The following is an 8,193-nucleotide window of genomic DNA, read 5'->3' on the forward strand; positions in this document are numbered from 1 at the left end:
CGATTCCACTTCAGTTCAAATGTGCATGATTTTTTTCTCAAGCTAATTGAAAACATTTTATTCACTTCTGTAAATAACCGATTTTCCCCCCATGAATCTAAAATTAAAAACACAAACAGCAGCAGCAACTTGCATTCTTTGCTTTGCAGAGGGGATAGATGTCATTCTAGGAGATTTGCTCAGCCTCCCTTTGCCTTCCTTTTACTTCCTGGGACTCACATTTACACCCACCCTCCCCAAAAAAACAAACAAACAAAAATCCCAAAGAAATGGGATTTACAGGTCAAAGTTAACCCCCCCCCCAAAAAAAAAAACTGCCGTAGTTTAGAGGTGGGGGAGTCCCTCAGGTTCATCTTGATTTTAATATTAAGGCCGATCACACAGGTATGCTGTATATAGTACTGCTTAAATAATGCCTAAGGCAATCTGCCTCTGCTTTGTGATCCAGATTCACCACGGCTTAAAAAAAACCAACCCCAAAAACAAAAACCAAATCAAAACCAGACAAAGAACAGTTCATCTAGCTTGAAAACATAATTTTTGTTTCTTCTCTCCACTGGTTTTGAGACCAATAGCAGCCTTAGGTGACTCAACTCATAAAATAATGCTTTAGTAGTACAGTGTTCCCCTGCAAATTCGCGGTTCACGAATCGCGGACTCAGTAATTCATGGTATGCTCCGACGGCCTCTTCCTGTACTAAAGTCAGGCTACACCAATCAGGAGCTGCGTGTCAAAGCAGCTCCTGATTGGTGTAGCCTGACTACACCCGCCGGCGCCCCAGCTGCCCTCTCCTGCCTTTTTGACAGACGCAAAACCTCATTTGCGGTTTTTCAAAATTTGCGGGTGTTCCCGGAACAGAAACCCCCCCGTGAATTTCGGGGGAGTATTGTATACATTTTTTTTCTTTGTAAAATAACTTCAGTGTTGCTTGGGGCTCACAGATGCTAATCTTTGCTGTGTCCCCCTTCCTCCCCAACCCACAAAAACATTTTACAGCCTGAAGTTGTGTAAATGAGCCCCAGTTTTGCTTGGTTGCAATCACTGGAAACAGGTTTGCATTAGTGCGGTTCCTGTTGCTCCATTACACCATGGCAGATCTTTAATAATGAGAAGATGACTCATTTAAAAGTGGTTGCTCTTGTATTTGTTGCTATACTAGCACAGCAATAATTTTTTCTAAAATAGGTGCCAGTGTGAGGCTGCAGGTCCAATCTGCATAGGTGCCATTTCATTAAAAATCCATTTGGGGGAGTAGCTTCTCCCCTTACACCCCACCTAGGGCTGGATTCTCAAAAATGAGTCAATGTGAGAGAGATTTTTTACTTTATGGGTGATTCTCAGCATAATAGCATGCAAATTATATGTATGCTATTTGTGCAGACAATCGCTGGTAAAGAGTGGGGAGTGTGTGGTGCAGTGGTTAGAGCCAGAGCCTCAGCACCCCGAGGTTGTGGGTTCAAATCCCACACTGCACCTTGTGTCCCTGGGCAAGTCACTTAATCCCCCATTGCTCCAGTTACATTAGACAGAGTATGAGCTTGCCAGGACAGATAGGGAAAAATGCTTGAGAACCTGAATGTACGCCACTTAGATTATAAGTAAGGAGACCATACGTCCTGTTTTGAACGAGACAGTCCTGTTTTCGGATCCCCTGTCCCGTTGTCCCCACACACAGCTTCGGGATGCCAAAATGTCCCGTTTTCAGGGACAGCGTCCCAAAGCTGTGCGCGGGGACAACGGGACAGGCGATCGCTTCCTGTCCCTTCCTGCCACACCAAAAAAAAAAACCCCTAAAACTTCCCTTCCGGCCCGATTTAAACTCCACCACCCCGGTCCACCACTGCTGCTCCTCTGCATACCTTCCTGCCTAATCGGGCCCAGAAGCCTTCTTCCCAACGTCAATTCTGACGTCGGAGAGGACGTTAAGGGCCAGCCAATCGCTGCCTGGCTGGTCCAAACGTCCTCTCCGACGTTAGCATTGACGCTGGGAAAAAGGCTTCTGGGCCCGATTAGGCAGAAAGGTATGCAGAGGGACTGCTGCGGTGGACCAGAGGGAGGCTCTTTTTATCCTGTGGTAGGGTGGAAGGAGGTAGGCAGGCAAGCTGGCTTGCTGGCTGGCTTTGGGGGAGGTAGGTAGGTAGGCAGGCTTTGGGGGAGGCAGGCAGGCTAGCTTTGGGGAGGTAGGTAGGTAGGCAGGCTTTGGGGGAGGCAGGCAGGCAAGCTTTGGGGGAGGTAGGTAGGTAGGCAGGCTTTGGGGGCGGTAGGTAGGTAGGCAAGCTTTGGGGGCGGCAGGCAGGCAGGCAGACTAGCTTTGGGGGAGGCAGGCAGGTAGGCTAGCTTTGGGGGAGGTAGGTAGGTAGGCAGGATTTGGGGGAGGCAGGCAGGCTAGCTTTGGGGGAAGTAGGTAGGTAGGCAGGCTTTGGGGGAGGCAGGCAGGCAGGCTGGCTCTGGGGGAGGAAGGCATGCAGACTGGCTGATTTTGGGGGAGGCAGGCAGGCTGGCTCTGGGGGAGGCAGGCTGGCTTTGGGGGAGGTAGGCAGGCTGGCTTTGGGGGAGGTAGGCCGGCTGGCTTGGGGGAGGTAGGCCGGCAGGCTTTTTGGGAGAGGATGGGACAAAGGCTGGAAGACAGTGAGGAGGACATAGGAAGGAGGGATGAAGGAAGGAGAGAAAGAGGCAAAGAAGGTAGGGGGATTGTAAGTAGAAGAAAGACTAGAGAGATAGAGGCCTGGACCAAAGGAGAAAGACAGGAGGCAGAAGCAGGACTTTGGGAGGTGCAGACAGAGGGGGAGAGCCCCTGAGGAAGAGCAGAGAGAGGCAAGATCATAACAGAGGAGGGAGAGAGAGGGAGACCTGAAACAAAGGTACAAAGGAGAACTGACACTGGATCGGGGGGGGGGCACTAAGGACATAGGAAGGAGGCGCTGGGGACACTAAGGACATAGGAAGGAGGCGCTAGGGACACTAAGGACATAAGAAGAAGGCGCTGGGGGCACTAAGGACATAGGAAGGAAGGAGGGAGGGAATAGAAAAGGACAATTGTTGGGCCCGAGTGCAGAAAGAATGAAAGAAAACGATGCACAGTCAGAAGGAAACACAACCAGAGACTCATGAAATCACCAGACAGCAAAGGTAGGAAAAATGATTTTATTTTCAATTTAGTGATCAAAATGTGTCAGTTTTGAGAATTTATATCTGCTGTCTATATTTTGCACTATATTTGTCTATTATTCTATAGTTACTGAGGTGACATCTTTGAAAGCCTCCCAAATATAAATGATAATTAACATTTTCTCTGCGTATAGGGTGCTTTGTTTTTTTAAATTTTATTGTTACCATTATGAAATAATATATTGTGTGTACATGAAAAATGAATGGAAGAAATGGGGGGTGGGGCTAGGGCGGGATTGGGGTGGGGTTAGGATGGGATTGGAGGTGGCGTTAGGGCGGGATTGGGGGTGGGACTGAATATTAATAGATGTCCCATTTTGATGATAAAAATAAATGGTTACGTTAGTTATAAGTGGTATATAAATGCTAAAAAACCAAAACTGTACCTGGTGCTTGCACAGAAGAATAATCGCTAGGTACGACTCCTCCCTCCTGTCAAAACTGCTTTTCTTGACCCGATCCGCTGAACCGCAGGTCTCCCCATGTCCTGCTGGCTCAGCTGATTCCCAGGCAGGGAGAATAGCAGAGGGAAATGTTCCCCCTCCTTCCAACACCCCCCTTGTCTGTTGCTGCCTGGCTCCCCCAGATCGGCAGGAGGGATGTTCACACCCTCCTGCCACCGGGGTCACCCACCAAAGACAACCCTACGACACCCCCTGCATCTTTAAATTCAAGGACGGCCGGAGGGATGCCCACTCCCTCCTGCCGCCAGGCTTCCCTGCCCCCCAACACCCCTGACAACCCCAATACCCCCCCACATACCTAAATTTAAGGACAGCATTAGTGATGCCCACTTCCTCCCTCCACCAGGGTTCCTCCCTCCCAACAACTCCCACGACAACCTTCTGCCCCCATATCTTTACCACAAAGGCTGGCTGGAGGGATGTCTGCTTCCTCTGGCCGGCAGGCCTTCCCCTTCAAAATGGCAGGCCTTCCCCTTCCCGGTACATCCTAGAATGCACTGAGAAGGGGCCTAATGCCCTGAGTGGCCCAGATGTCTAAGGTTTCATTTAAAGTGCCAGAACAGGCCCAAATTATTTTTTGTTTTGGCTTCTGCCAAAAGGTTATTTTAATTTTGCAGTCATAAAATGACTGTGTTATCACTGGAATCTGAAAAGTTGTGCTTTGTTGCATTTGTCTCCCTTCCTCCCCATCCCCCTTGAACAGGAGTTATCCCTCCTCCTGGACCCTCTAAGTGCTGAAGGTCCCCTTGGGCCTATATTACAATCTCTAGTTGTCTAGGGGGTTAGTTGGGACAGGACTGGAGAGGTCCCAGTTGTTACTCCTGCCCATTCCAGCTGTGCTTTTAAAATGGCTGCCATAAATGGGGCATCACTCCTGCCCTGACTAAACCACTAGACTACCATGAATTCTAAGGTAGTTCTGGGAGGGGGGGTTACTCTTTATATATACTGTAAAATTTTGGTTTGTGAGCATAATTCATTCCAGAAGCAAGCTTGTAATCCAAAGCACTTGTATATCAAAGCGAATTTCCCCCATAGGAAATAATGGAAACTCAGACAATTCATTCCACAACCCAAAAGCTTTAATACAAAATACTGTAAGCTGTGAGCGCTTGAGCTAAGGGTAAATTGGGCGTGATGCTTCTATTACGTTCAGCCGCACTTGGCGTAAGATGCGTCTATGTAGTGCATGCTTTAACTGCGGGAAAATTGGGTGTGATGCTTTTATTAAGTTCAGCCACAGTCGGTGTAAGATGTGTGTGCTTGAACTGTGGGTTCTGATGATGATGTGACATGTATATATGCTCGTACTGCAAGACAATGCTCGTTTATTGAGTTAAAATTTAATAAAATGTTTTGCTCGTCTTGCAAAACACTTGTAAACCAAGTTACTCGCTATCCAAGGTTTGACTGTATATGTATTTTTTGAACTGCAGTTAGAAAAGGACTTGGGGGTTTTGGTGGATAAAACAATGAAACCGGCAGCACAATGCGCAGCGGCCTCAAAAAAGGCGAACAGAATGTTGGGCATTATCAAAAAAGGTATCACTACCAGAACCAAGGAAGTTATCCTCCCGCTGTACAGGGCAATGGTGCGACCGCATCTGGAGTACTGCGTCCAGTACTGGTCGCCGTACCTAAAGAAAGATATGGTGATACTCGAGAGGGTCCAGAGAAGAGCGACAAAAATGATAAAAGGCATGGAAAACCTCTCGTATGCTGAGAGGCTGGAGAAGTTGGGGCTCTTTTCCCTGGAAAAGAGGAGACTTAGAGGGGATATGATAGAAACTTATAAGATCATGAAGGGTATAGTGAAGGTAGAGAGAGACAGATTCTGCAGACTGGCGGGGGCAACAAAAACTAGAGGACACTCAAAAAAATTGAAGGGAGATAGGTTCAGAACAAATGCTAGGAAGTTCTTCTTCACCCAGAGGGTGGTGGACACCTGGAATGCGCTTCCAGAGGGGGTAGTTGAGCAGCGTACAGTTTTGGGATTCAAAAAGGGATTGGACGAGTTCCTAAAGGGTAAGGGAATCCAGGGGTACAATTAGAGGGTTACTATACAAGACAAAATGCTCTTGAGTAATAGATCACTACAGGTCATTGACCTGGGGGGCCGCCGCGGGAGCGGACTGCTGGGCATGATGGACCTATGGTCTGACTTGGCAGAGACAATGCTTATATGCTTATGTGCATAAGTAATGCAGTTATGATCTTGCACAATAGTTTAAATGGTCATGAGAGTCCTCCAAATAAATGCCTTTGATACAAAATTTTAGCAGGAAATTAAGTGCCCCTCTTATGAAGCTGACCTAGTGACTTAGTATGAGCCAGAGTGGTAAATACTCTGCCGCTCATAGAATTCCTATGAGCGTCAGAGCACTTACCTCGCCATCCTGCACTAAAAACCTCTAGTTCAGCTTGATAAAAGTGTCTGTGTGTATCAGTGGTGGTGGTGGTGGTAGTGGGGTTAAGTCTGTAAATTAGGGATGTTAAGCTCCTTAGGAATTAGACTTTCTGCGGAGTGATATCAACTGTCACTCTGAGTATGGCACAAAGTAGGCACTATAAAAGCACCATGACTTTTAGTTTCATTAGCTGCAGTCTATGTGTGTTCAGGCTATTTTGCACGGAGGTGAAATATGTCTTTCACCATTTAAATTATATTCTGGCTTGAATATTGTGAGCCTGATATTTATCTGGCGTTGGGCAGAACGTTTGCTGTCCACTGCTGGCATTAAGCCCAGATATTTCATGTGAGCCATTTCTGGCAACTAGCATGGAATATCCGGTTTCAAATTTTGGCTGCAGCAACTTAACTGGTTATACTGATATTCAGTGCTAACCGGTTAAATGGTTAGTGACTAAGGATCGGACTGCTATTTATGTGGTGACGCATCAAAACTGTGCAGGACATTGCCGCGCCGACAATCGCACGCAGGATTTCTGCGTGCCACCTATACACTGTTACTGTTAGAAGAATTGAAAGAGTGTGTGGGGAATAGCTGAGCAGAAGAATGGAGAGTTAGAGGTTCAATTGTTGACTGTCAATCACTATATAGGATTTGTGTACATGTATTGCATACTTGTTAAAAAATCATGCCATAAGTTGGAAGTAACAGCGGGATCTGGATAGCCCCTTCTGCCTTCCCCAAACCCCTAACCCCTCAACAATAAATGAAACCACACCAAAATGGAATTTAGCCGCAGCTCAATTTATTATAAATTATATAATATAAACAAATTTATGTGCATAAATTAACATCTTTAACACAATAACTTCATATAACAAATCTGCCAGCTCCTCCCGAGCTACCCGGTGTGACCATCCATAACTGGCCCCCAACCCCGCCATAAACAGCAAGAGTCTGAGGGGTGGCATGACCTCATGCCCCTTTAACCATGTCAATATCCCCCAGACACGGCTCCCAGCCGGTCCTCCGCTCATCGCCGTATGAGCCCCAGCACCCAGTAGCTCGGGAGATCCGCCTCCCCTAGCTACAAAAACCACTAAAAGAGGGCGGGTGGGCGGGAAAAGCCGCCCTGGAGGACCAGAAAAATTCCAGTCCTCCAGAGTCCCAGCTTTAAAACCTCCTCCCTCTCCACCCCCTCTTTCCTTAGCCAATCGCGCACCGTTTTCCTTGTGCGCCTAGCAACCCTATCTTCTCTTACCCTCCCCCCCCTCTAACCCCTCACCTAACTCGACGGCGACACGGGCTTCCAGCCCCGTGTTACATTGCGCCCTTCTAGACGGGCTCTCGGGCTACTTTTTTCTGATAATTTTACTACTAGCCTGAATTTAAAATTTATAAATTTTCATGTTTTGAAAGGTTTGCTGCTATTGAATAATCTGGAAAGATTATAGCAAAGCGCTGAAAGTCCCCTCTGAGTCTATACCTCCTAAAACCAGAGCTTTTTTTAAGGGGGGGGGAGGGAGGGGGCAATTCTATCCCTAGCAGTAGTATGGCAAGACTACAGCTAGAGGTCAAAGCCAACATTTTGGGGATGTATGTGGGGGAACCCTCCCCACTAAACTGACAAGTGTTCACGCTCACGTTGGGGGGTGTATGTGGGAAACCCCCCCTCCCCACTTCACTGAAAATTGCCGATTACCTGAAAACTGAAGGAAAACAGAAGTTTACAACGTAATGGGGAGGTTTCCTGACCCCCGCCCCCCAACCTGAGCATGAACACTTGTCAGTTTACTTGGGGAGTTCCCCCCCAGACCCCCACTCACAGCGGTAGCAGGAACAGTTTTTAGGCGCCACGCAGAAGTTCTGTACGAGACTGTCGGTACGCGATTGTCGGTGCATCAGTGTCTCAGTGTGGGACCATCTGTTCGAATAAAGACTGTTTTATTGGCTGATAGGATGCTTCCCTTGCTTTTTTTGTTGTACTGTTTTCATTTTAAGGCGAGGAGCTTCTTCTTTTGTTTGTCTGCTATTTATGTGACCAATTTTAGTCACTAAACATAGCTGGTTTGGTGCTGAAAATCCTTGTCTAGCCAGGACTTGAGGCGGTCCAGAGGAGGGCGACGAAAAAGATAGGAGACTTGCGCCA

The sequence above is a fragment of the Geotrypetes seraphini genome, chromosome 2 (assembly GCF_902459505.1).
Source record: "Geotrypetes seraphini chromosome 2, aGeoSer1.1, whole genome shotgun sequence".
NCBI classification, from domain to species: Eukaryota; Metazoa; Chordata; class Amphibia; order Gymnophiona; family Dermophiidae; genus Geotrypetes; species Geotrypetes seraphini.